The 12743-nt window shown below is 41.8% G+C and overlaps 1 long non-coding RNA gene across 1 annotated transcript; it reads right to left on the reverse strand.

Annotated features, from left to right (window-relative positions):
* Nucleotides 1–4171: 4171 nt before the first annotated feature.
* On the reverse strand, nt 4172–12155 carry LOC308281053. Its single transcript, XR_013961808.1, has 3 exons — nt 12018–12155; nt 7877–7978; nt 4172–4312 (listed from the first exon to the last, which is right to left on the reverse strand). It is a non-coding gene; the product is annotated as an uncharacterized lncRNA (long non-coding RNA).
* Between the last annotated feature and the right edge of the window lie 588 nt (nt 12156–12743).

Consider the following 12743-nt stretch of genomic DNA (forward strand, 5'->3'; position numbering starts at 1 on the left):
AGAGGAGGTATCTGCATATGACAATTTGAGGACTTTTTTTTTATACTTCTAAAATAACAAATTAAACATTGGCCAAATTGTCAAACATTAGAGCCAGACATTGTGAAAATAGCAGATCTACACGCTCACAACGCTGGTGTTGTGAGCATGTAGATCTGCTATTTTGACCCACCATCCAGTTCAGGTGATTAAGACCGTTCTGCAAATGTCTTCTAAATCCTAACATTCTTTCTGAAAAACGTATGTTGCTATAATAGTGTTCATGTCAAGGACCCCCCAAAATAAATCTATTTGTCTGCTGACCCCCTTCATCTAAAATATTATTTAAATGTTGTTAATTGGTGCCATATTTTGCAGGTGAATCTTCTAGAACCAGAGCCGACCTGGACCGCATGGTGCTGTCCTCGGATACTGCATCTGCAGACCTGCCAACACTGGCAATTTTTTTTGAGTACTCAAGTGCCCGCGCGGCGCCCGCAGCGCCCGCGCAGCGCCCGCGGTGCAATTTTTGTTGTTTTCCCGCACAAAACAGCGTATATTTTGGGGGGTTCCATGCACCTTTTTGGGTGGGACCTTTACAGTTATGTTAACAAAATTTCACACCAGAAATGTAGCACATTGCATGTCTTGACTTACACTAATAGGAGGCAAGATGTTAGAACAACCTTTTAAATAAAAATGCCATTTGGTCAAGAGAAAAAGTAGGCTAGTATTACCAGGCAATACAGTAATGTTGCTTTGGCAATATTGTTGACAAATCTTTAATAAAATATACTAACTGCACTTGCTCAGAGTTAGTTAACAATAGACTAGCAAAACAGTCTCACCAGTGACTTAATGAATGAACATACATCAACATAATCATGTTATTCAAATAGCAAAATAGCTTTACATTGTCAGGTAGGCTATTTACCTTTAAATATTTACCTGTGTCTTTGTTAAACATTGTTAATTGAGCAGCCTAAATAAAACCACCTTTCTGTGCATTATTTGCATGAAGTTGAAAGTATTCAACTCATGTAGGTTTCTATTCCATCCATTAATTGATATATAGGCCTACATTGTGTATAGATCACATACAGCCTAGTCTGTATATTCATTCATATAGGCTGTAGGCTACTCATTGTTGATAGACCATTAATGTCATTCATATATTCACAGGTGATAAATGTGTTCACTGTTAATGTTTTTGACAATACACATAGGCCTAATTCATTCATTCATTCATACTCGAGTTAAAGTGGAACAGGCAGCCCAGTATTTTATCCAATCGTGGCCAATGTATGCTTCAGTTCATTGTACTAAGAACTGGGTCACACGTTTTGACATTTTCCAACTGGTTGCTCGCTGCAAAACCGTCGTATGACGAAGTATAACTCCAGGCGGACCGGAGCCGCTCGTTGTTTCGTTTCACCAGCGCCGCCAGATAGGCTTAGGTTAGGCATAGTACAAGATTTCACCAATTCTCACCATCGTGGCTGCTATGACATGTGAATTCACCTCAGAGGAGGGTTTTAAAAGTTTATTATTACCTGTTAGATCGTTGGCAGCACTACAGGGCGAACAGTCGCTGTGCATCGACTCGCGCAACACCACGGCCCTTCTCCGTATCATCTTCTTTATACATTAATCTGATTAATATCGCCGTTATGTATCCGATCGATAACTCGTCTGCGTCGCTGTGAGATGCGTGCATGCTGAACTAAACCAAAACCTTCTTCTTATAACTCTATTACCAAAACAAACAGACTCCGTCCACCAAGCGGTTAAATTCTTCTTCTGTCGATAAAACGAGCATCGCTTCCGTTCTAGTGCCCCCCAGCGCCATGCGCCCCATTCACACACCATTCATGTGGTGCCTGGGAGGAACTACACGGCATGGAGCAAAAATGTTTGCCTCACTTTGGCCCACAACACAACCGAACACAATGCAGAATGTGTTGTGAATACCATCCCCCGATAATGCGTAGCCGTTAGAGGAGTTTGCGTACCTGCGTACAGAGACTAAAAATGCGTGCTTACTACGCAAAATGCGTATGGGTTGGCAGGTCTGCATCTGCTTCGCCACCTGACCAAGCAGACCTGGACTCCTCCTTGTCCAACAGCCCTTTCTTCTCGCCAGTCACCACCAACAACGCCAACACCAAAGCCTTTGGTAAATCATCCTTTTTGTGTCACCAAACAGCTCGCTGTTTTCCCCTTTTTTGACGACAGCCGCTCCACTGCTAAAAAGGACTACACTGGCAACACTGCTGAAAGCGGCGTCTACTTCCGCGTCGGCTCACGTCCCGCAAAGCATTGTGGGAAATGTATTCTTTTTTGGAAGAGACTTTGATCCAACTTTGAAAGAGCACGCATCATGCAAAGAGCAAATGTTCTTAATATGTGATTGTGGCCTCAGTAAACCATAGTTTTATGGGGCTGTTTTATAATCCATAAAAACATTAAAAAAAACAGACTACCAGTCTCCATGTATTAAAGGGATCGTTCACCACCATAAAAAAATATATCATTTATTTATAAGCACACGCACGCACACAAATTCATGATGAGTTGTTTGGGGGTGAACTATTATCCTTTTGAACACGTGTTAACATGTCGTTGTCAACACGTTAAAATGTGTAAATATAGCAATATGTCTATGATGCATGCATACTGACATGCTGTATGATATATTCAGACTGTGACAAAGAAGCTGTTTCATAGAAATATTTAATAAAGTAATGGAGAAGACAGTAATACACTTTTGAGTTTGGTCATTGTGACAGAATGTTAAAGTAAACAGGAAAGAAAACAGTTGGGTCAGGTTGACCTAAAATGGAGTAACTCATCATGAGGTTTTGTGTGCCAAGATGTAGGACCACAAGAAGTATAAAAGCAAGCCCACAATCCTATTTCATCAGTCCTGGCTGCATATGGCTACGTTGATATATTCCCCCCCATCCCCCCCTTTCCCCTTGAGGAAAAGAAGAGCTACGGAGGCCTGTTGACAGGATCAGTATGAATATCCAATAATATTTCTGCTGTTCTATCCACCTCCCTACCAACATACAGGCGTCTCATTTGATCCTCCCTGTGAGCTTTTTTAAAAAGACACCATTTTATTCACACACCAACATATAGTTGGTGTGTGAATAAACTGGTGTCTTTTTAAATGACTACAAGAACGGTAAGTCTGTCACAACGTGGAACACTGGAAAGGTTTTTTTCTCCAGTGTGGAAGGTAGGTAGATACGATGATGTGCCTTCAGACTACTTGACACACTGACACACTTGTTACACTGGTGACATCAATCAGCTTTTTCTCCACTGTGAACGCGCTGGTGTCTCTTCAGGCTAGATGAGTCACCGAAACTCTTGTCACAATGTTCACAGTGAAAAGGTTTTTCTCCAGTGTGGACACGCTGGTGTTTATTCAGGTTAGATGAGGTACTGAAACTCTTGTCACAATCTTCACAGTGAAAAGGTTTTTCTCCAGTGTGAACACGCTGGTGTTTATTCAGGCTAGATGACTGACTGAAACTCTTGTCACAATGTTTACAGTGAAAAGGTTTTTCTCCAGTGTGGACACGCTGGTGTTCCTTCAGGTAAGATGAGGTACTGAAACTCTTGTCACAATGTTCACAGGGAAAAGGTTTTTCTCCAGTGTGGACACGCTGGTGTTCCTTCAGGTTAGATGAGGTACTGAAACTCTTGTCACAATGTTCACAGGGAAAAGGTTTTTCTCCAGTGTGGGTACGGTGGTGTCTCTTCAGTTCAGATGGGTGATTGAAACTCTTGTCACAATTTTTACAGTGAAAAGTTTTTTCTCCTATGTCTCCTGAGAGAGAGAGAGAGAGAGAGAGAGAGAGAGAGAGAGAGAGAGAGAGAGAGAGAGAGAGAGAGAGTAGGGACAGAAGGGAGAGGAAGACTGGTGAGTATAAAATCATGAGTAATTACGGCTCCCATGTTAATATTTCTGATTTAATTGTATCTTTTATCACCATCATTTATTCCAACTCTCAGTTTATTTTTCCCACACATGCAAGTCCTGTCCCAGTGTCTAACACTGACTGACCTCCACTGGTCTCCTCCCAGTCAGATTCAAGCTCGACTTCAACTTCACAACGGTGCAAAGAGATGTCTTCATCATGGACTTCACTTTTCACTGCTGGTAACGTCGACGTTGACCCCTCAGGCTCCTCTGGTCTTTGAAGTAGCTCATCCTGTTCCTCCTTAATGTGTGAAGGCTCTGGTTCCTCCTGAAGCAGACTGGAGCTCCTCTCCTGTTCAGGAGAATCCTCCTCTTTACACACAACCATGTGCAGGATGTCTAGGAGCAGAAAAAACAACATGACAGCTTAATTCTCGAACACACAGAGAACCAGGAGAACACAAAGAAAAATGACCTATCAGAGGCAGGCAGGGGCGGGTCTTTTCGTAAACCAAGGTGCGTTAGAATAAACATACAACCAGAGTACACACTAGGTATGGAACGATATGAAAATGTCATATCACGATTATTGTGACAAAAGAAATCGCTATTTACGATATTATCGCGATAATCAAAATCCATTATCCTTGGGCGCAACATTTGCCAGTTGGGACGCGTCGTGAGCTGTTGACATTCAATACGTAACCATGGCATTATTTGTTGACTCATGTGGCGTACGTGATGTCAGAGCCTTTTATGAAGTGATGTCACAATGAGTCAGTGGTTGCGCCGATTTCCTTCGGAACAGCCTGATGTCAACAATCAGCTCCACATAAGGAGATTCCGAACGTTTTGCACCGGTTCGGGAAAACCGCGCGTCGGGTCGAGGCCCGGCAATGCACTCCGCGCCGCGGCTGGGAAAGCGCGTGCCGAATCTGAAGCCGGTGGGATGAACGGTTCTCGAGATACGCGGATTACAGACAGACACGCGCGCAGAGATTTGTCACATTTATAGATAGATTTCAAAATGTTTTTCAAAATAGTAAAAAAATGAATAATAATAAAGCAAAGATGTTTTTGGATAAGGCATGGACAAAACAAATGCTCTCTATCTCCTCTCCTCTATTCTCTTCCATTTTGGACAGATATGCGATATTCAACAGCCCATAATTTGTTTGTTTTAATTCTTTTTTTTATCCCACAATTTTTGTAAACAATTCTTTTTTTAACCACATTAGCAACAAGTTAAAAGAGGAGCGCTGGCAAGCTTTGCTTCTCACGCATTGACTTGCAGGTTATATGAGCTTTTTCACATTTCACAATTTTTCGTTTCAGGAGGAAAAGCTTCAGAATTTTATGATTGATTGATTGAAGAATTTATAAGTTTTGCAATAAAAAAAAGTACAGTTTCATGACAGCACAGATCACTGGTACAAGGTCAACTAAAAGGTGATCCTAGAAAGCTTTCGGCTCATTTCCACAGGAATCACACTTTATGTATCTCATATAACATTGAAAGACAGACGGATAGAACATAGTACTTTATCTAGGATAACATCAATTTAAAAAGCAGAAAAAGCATAACATCAAATACTATAGCAGAAAAAAGGGGGGTATATCAAAAATGGGGGGTCTATTTACAAGTCACGAGAAGCAGCCGCCTGAAGGTCTTTTCATACCAATTTTGAAGGAGGCTAGGGATTTGCTCTCCTTTAAGGTTTGCGGAAGGGCGTTCCATAAGTTGGTGATATAGCAGGAGAACGAATTACAGCCTTGTTTAGTGTTAAATCTATGTTGAACATGATTGGTGGAGCTGCCTCTGGAGTTGTGATCATGGACATCCTTGACCTTTAGGAAGTAGTTTGTCAGGTACATGGGTATCTTGGAGGTGTAGTGTATCTAGTGCACCAGGCCCATTGCAAGATGCTGTACTCTGTCAGCTACTTTGAACCACCCCACGCTTTCGTGGTGATGATCGTTAAGGAGGGCCCGAGGAGGAAGACCAAGCACAACCCTAATTCGTTTGTTCTGGGCTGTTTGGAGCTTTAACTTTAAGGCAACTGGGGCATCGCGATACCAAACTGGGGCATTGCGATACCAAACGAGTATTCCATAATCATAATGTTGTTCTCCTAAATCTAGTCAACAAGGCCTGTAGTAGGCTATGCACTGGAAAATGTGCATGACATTATTTCAATAAACTAAAAACACTGGGAAATGTTAAATAGCCCTGAAACACTTCAGTCGTATCTCACAACCATCATGGATCGACCTCAACCTGGTGTGAGCAGTTTAGCCAACTTGCCACGTACGTCTACACAAACGCTCAGATTTAAAAAATAAAGTGCTTACTAAAGGCACAGGGATGTCACAATATGGTACACAATTACTCATCCGTATTGTTTAATAAGAAGCATTTTAATCCGATCGGCGGCCATGTTCTCACATTTTTCTCACTACAAGACCCCATCAGTTGGGAGGTGTACTGCACTCTGATACATTCAAACCTTTTTTTTGTTTTTAAATGGTGACCAATCGGATTAAAATGCCTTTATACTCCTATTCTTTCTATTGTGTTGCAAACTGTGTGTGAGCTGGTGAAATAACATTGACAGCTAGCACTGCTGATGGAAGCTTGCCATCGCAAGTTGCCAGTTAAGCTAGTTTTGGACAATCGCTTTTGGGGAGGGGCTTAGCGAAGAGCTAATTGCCTAAGCTGTAATCCTGGGCTCTGCTCTCCCTCTGCCAACCTGGGGAGAGCCCCGAACTGAGCTCACGCTTCCTTCAGTGCATGAAGAGTGATCACGCCGCTTCTTATCACCTGACAGGGGGCGCTACCCTGGTTGGAACACGTAATTCCAACCAGTTTCTTTCCCCTCCATCAGGCGACCCGGGCTGGCCAGGTGGAGGCATTATAGAGACCAGGATTACTGCATGTTTTTGTGGGGGTATCTACCCTAGGAGACACGGGGAAAACATGCAAACTCCACACAACCCCACCTTGGGGCACTGATGGTGGTGTTGGCACTGATGACACGGAAGAGAGAACACGCCCCCCACGCGAAACCAGGACCTTCTAGCTGTGAGGCGACAGAGCTACTGACTGCAGACCATAACTTTTTAATATTTTGAAACACATTTTAAAATACTTCAAATAGCCAAACAACATGGACAGTTTGTGAGCTTGTAGATCAGATATTTAAAGAATTATTATTATTATTTTTCTTTAAAAATAGTAAAAAAAAAAAAAAAAAAGAGAAAAAAAGGGAAATTCTCCTCTGCCATTTTTGGATAGAAATGCTATATTCAATGGCCCATGGTGAATACCGAAGCTACATCGCGCTTAGTTGACACCGCTTGAATCAACACCACGCTTTAGGATGATTTTGAAACTAAATGCTTGTTGTGTTGTGTTGTTACAGCAAATATTTATTTCAATTATGAAATTATGAAATACTATTGAAACAAAATACTCGACAATAGGGGTGGATATTGGCAAGAATCTCGCAATGCAATACATATCACGATACTTGGGTCACGATGCAATAGTATCAAGATATTTTGCGATACTACTGCGATACTATTGTGATATATCAGCTTTATAATCTGAAGGCGCTGCTCTAATGTTGTTGTTTTCGTCGTTTGCAGCCATTTTCTCGAGAGACCTCACTCACTGAACCGTGAGAAGGGGAAGTAGCTACTATATTACAGCGACATCTAGAGGCAGCGGAGTGTCAGGACGGGATTTCTATGCATGGGAACATATCATATTTTCCTCAAAGTATTGCGATTCTACAGCCTGAAGTATCAATACAGTATTGGCAAATAAACTATCGCAATGTATTGCCATATCGATTATATTGCCCACCCCTACTCGACAAGTTGTGAGCTTGTCGATCCACTATTTTCAGCACATGTTCCCCCTGCATACAGCGATGCTAGGGTTCAAGTGGTTAAACTTACTGAAGTGTGGCTGATCTTCAAGCTCCTCCTGTTTAATAGAAACGGCCCTGGCTGAGTCTGGAGCGTTCATCTTCACCTGCAGTCTGGACTCCACACTCTGGTCTGAAATGAAGCAATTCAACAAGGACTTTAATAACCTCTCACCTAGTGGTGTCATAATGTGAATAAGGTGAAAGTAGACAATCTGCTTTGAATGTTTCTGCAAACATGTTTCCTTCTATGACCAACCCCACCAACAATTATACCCTCCACCCTTTACTGTAGGGCTGCACAGACTTTGATGTGTCATGCATTTTAGAAATGGTTTCATGTAAAACAGAGGAAGCGTAGGATACGATTGATTGTGGGTTCAAAAACTGGGCTGTGATACAAAATACATCCCCAAACTAACAAGTGGGGATGAGAGATGGTAATTGATCACATACTGTAAGCAGCCTTTGTTGACCTGGGTGAGGGGAGTGATCAAAGTATGGCTGTTTTCACTCACTAAAAAACCTAAAAAGCCAAACTCAATCTCAGTTAACCTGTGAGATGTTTAGTTCTGATCTGAGCCAAGATGATGGAAAGAGAGCCTTTTGGTCAACAACAAAGATATAAAACCACTCCATTGTGTTTGTCAACAATTTGGTTTCAAGGAGTAAATAATCATATTGACCGAAAATAATTGTGTTCCATTCATGCCATAATCGAGCAGCCCTTCATTATTTTGACCTGATGGTGGCGCTAGAAGATCAAGGTCATTAGAACACTTGGTTTAGGGTTCATCTCCCAGGAGGCATGAATGCATTGATCAAGTTTCATGACAATCTGTCAGTTACATTTTGACACATCTTGTGTCAAGGTGGAGAGTTTGGCCAAAAGGTGGCGCCAGAGGAAAGGCCATTTAATCTAGGATAATCTCACAACGTATATAAATGTTTTAATATCTCTATAATCAGGTAGAAATTGCCTTGATGTCTGACGTCTTCCTCCAGAAACACATTGCTACAGAAAGAAAAAGGACCAAAATTGGACCATATAAGGTTTTGTTTGCTATTAGTTCAGGGGTCTTCAACATTTTCAGGCCAAGGACCCCTTAGTTGAGAGAGAGATGAAGCAGGGACCCCCACAACCCATAGATTCCATATCATTTCATTGTTTGACAGCACAATCATCAGTGTATGTTGGAGTGTATGTTGGAGCCCACTTTTATCAAGCTGTACGTACGCACGCGCGCCCGACATGCACGCACACGCGCATGCACACACGTGACGTCATCAAGTTGTGTGACGGCTCGGTCAACACTTCACTTCAATCCCCTATACCTATCTGCTTTGCATAACAATACTCTGGTAGGCAGGCTCATATACACTTGTATATGCGGCCAGCATATAGCCTATGCTCGCCTAGCATTCTTTGCAGATTTTTAGCTCCTTTCGGAACCTCTCCCTCCGCTATGCAGCTCCTCACTCTTCATATCATGAGTTTAAATCACTCATTTTGTCAGAGCTGCATAGCGGAGGGACTCGGGAGAGGTTCCGAAAGGAGCTAGCAGACTTTACTGTGTGTGGGTGAGTCTATAAAGTCTATGTAAAGTTATTTTATATAAAACCTAAAGGAAAATACATGAATTGAAACAAAAATAAAAACAACAAATTAACAATGTAACTAAATAAGAAATATAATTAGATTAAACATGTTGTGTTATACAGTATTAGCACCGAGCGGCAGGCATGCGTGCACACATGCGTGTGCGTGCGCGCACGCACATGATGTGCATGTGACGTCATGAATTTAGAGGGAAACCACTTATAAAATCCATATCACACCACTGCACAGCCACACCACTCTACCCAGGTCCTTGTAGTGGAAAACATGGCACAAGTGGGCGGTGTGGAGTGGTGTGGTGTTGGACCATGTCAGTGGAAAAGGGGCTTTTGCGTGGTTACTGACTGTCCTGGCCTGGGTCCTGGTTGGGGTTCGGCTGGCGCCGGTTTAACATTCAGGCAAAGTCCAGGATGACATGGAGATCTGTGCTAATCTTTTGGCTAAAACATTTGAAAACTTTAGGCCTAAACATCTTTAGGCCAAACTCTCCACTTGGACACAAGATGAGTCAGAATGTAATGGACTTTGGTCTTAACCAAAACATGCAACTTACAGCGGTGGTTTCCAAACCTTTCAGCCCAAGAACCCAAAAGAAGAATTAGACGTTTGCCACTTTTTGCCCAGGACCCATACTAGTGGAAATAGACGATCTACAAGCTCACAAAGTGGCACGAAGCGATGCCTTGTGAGCTTGTAGATCTGCTAATTTCACTATGTCTTAATTATATATTTTTGAGATGGGTTTACTTTGTTTACCATGTAATGAATGTTCCATTCATTACATTCATAACCTTGTTTGATTGATCCAATACTTCATTGGAGGTTTGCATAAGAAAAGGTAGAGTTTCATGAATGTACAGTTCACTGGTACAAGGTCAACTAAAGGGATCGACAACTGCAACCAGAGTTAAAACCAGCAAAGGGTCAAACTCTTTTTTTTTCTGCTATACCACCAAAATGTGGAAAGCCTTACCGAAGGCCATAAAGGAGTGTGGATCACTAGCATCCTTTAAAATTGCCCCAAAAAAACACTTACAGGCAGCAGCCGTTCACAACTGGTAAAAAAAACTAGACCAGGTCAACCTGGTTGTGCCAGACCCCGGTTCTGCCAACCCTCTGGGCCTATAAATTTAATGGTACATTTATAGGCTGTCTGTCCCTTTATAGGCTGTCCCCCTGTCTGTCAAATACCTACCTATAGGCTTCTCTCCTTATCCCTGTCTATGTTTGAAGTTAAAGAGATTGTTTGACCTGGCAGGTTATATGGTCGACCAGAACTCTGGCCTGACGTCACACACAATGCAAACCTTTGCCTGACAACCTTTGCCACAAAGCCTTTTGTAGGCCGACCCAGAGGGTCTGAGGGTCTGTCAGTTTTTGCCAGACCCCGGTTCTGCCAACCCCCTGTCTGTCATCATCATTTATGACATCATTTGTCTGCCTTTTGTAGGCATGTCATCATCATGTCATCATCATATATACCCTTTATATAGAAAACCAGGACAGACAGACCGACATTTGCTTATGTAGGCCGACCCTCTGGGTCTGGCAACTAACCTAGCCCAACCCTCCCCTCCCCCTTCTTTGTATATATTTACTGTTTGTTTAGACTTACTGTTTTCTTTTTTTTGTTCTCTCATTTTATTTTATTTACATATCTACTGCATAGTACTGTGTTCTATTCGTCTGACATTCAATGTTATATGAGATACTTTAATGGTTTCCTGTGGAAATAAGCTTAGTCTTTTCATGGATCTGCTTTTAGTAGACCTTGTACCAGTGAACTGTACCGTCATGAAACTGTACCTTTTCCTATGCAAACTGACAATAAAGTCTTCGATCAATCAATCTCCCCCCACCAGTAGTGGTGGCTTTTCAGAACCAATATATATTTTCAGTGCCAATTTAAACAACAACAACAACAACGTACCTTCTCTAAGAATGTCTCCTGGTAGAAAAGGTTTGCATAAGAAAAGTTACAGTTTCATGAATGTACAGTTCACTGGTACAAGGTCAACTAAAAGGATCGACAACTGCAACCAGAGTTAAAACCAACAAAGGGTCAAACTCTTTTTTCTGCTATACCACCAAAATGTGGAAAGCCTTACCGAAGGCCATAAAGGAGTGTGGATCACTAGCATCCTTTAAAATTACCCTGAAAAACCACTTAAAGGCAGCAGCCGTTCGCAACTGGTAAAAAAACGAACCTAGCCCAACCCTAGCCTCCCCTTCTTTGTACTTACTGTTTGTTTAGACTTACTGTTTTCTTTTTTTTTCTCTCATTTTATTTTATTTACATATCTACTGCATAGTACTGTGTTCTATTCGTCTGTCATTCAAAGTTATATGAGATACTTTAATGGTTTCCTGTGGAAATAAGCTTAGTCTTTTCATGGATCTGCTTTTTACTCATATTAGCCTACAACAGAAAGGTCTGCATGTGAAGGTAAGGACAGGCTTTGTTCTCATTTACCAGTTTCGAGTAGCAGCCTCGAGGTGGCTTTTCAGAACCGATATATTTTCAGTGCCAATTTAAACAACAACAACAACATACCTTCTCTAAGAATGTCTCCTGGTAGAAAACACACTCTTTCCACAGCCTGTTGTGCAACGACGCTCTCTCCGACACAAAGGTTTGTGAGTGAAAAGCTCTATTATTGTATTTATAACACAGTGGTCGTTCAGTCTCTCTGCTCTGTTTACGCTACGAGAGAGAGGGACGGACACGGTTCCCGTCCTCCCCTCTATCTTGTCCGGGTGGAAACACGGTAGAGGTGGTGGGACGTTCCCGAACGAATCGAGTCTTTTGAACGGCTCTTTGAAATGAACGATTGGATCCGGTTCACAGCAGGGAGGGAGCCGTTCCTTGCTAATGAACAGTGGTGGGAAAAGTACCCAGTTGCTTTACTTGAGTAACAGATATCAATAGCCTACTGCAATCAATGTGGAAATACTCTGCCACAAGTAGAAGTTTGGAATGTTAATGAGTAAAAGTACAAACGTATTGGTATCAAAATGTAATTAAAGTAGCCTACAAAGTAGCCTACCAATAGTAGAAAGCATTCATTATGCAGAATGTCCCGTTTTCACAGGTTTTCCAATTAATACAATTTAGAAAAAATCTTTAGAAAATAGCCAATCTACAAGCTGCAACGCATTGTGAGCTTGTAAATCGGCTATTTTCAAATGGCAGGTATGTACCTATGTAGGCCTATGTCAGAAATAAATGTAGGCCTATATAGGGTTGAATTTATTTGAAATTATAATAAATTCTACAAAG

The sequence above is a fragment of the Nannobrachium achirus genome (genome assembly GCF_963921795.1).
Source record: "Nannobrachium achirus genome assembly, chromosome: 3".
Classification (NCBI taxonomy): Eukaryota; Metazoa; Chordata; class Actinopteri; order Myctophiformes; family Myctophidae; genus Nannobrachium; species Nannobrachium achirus.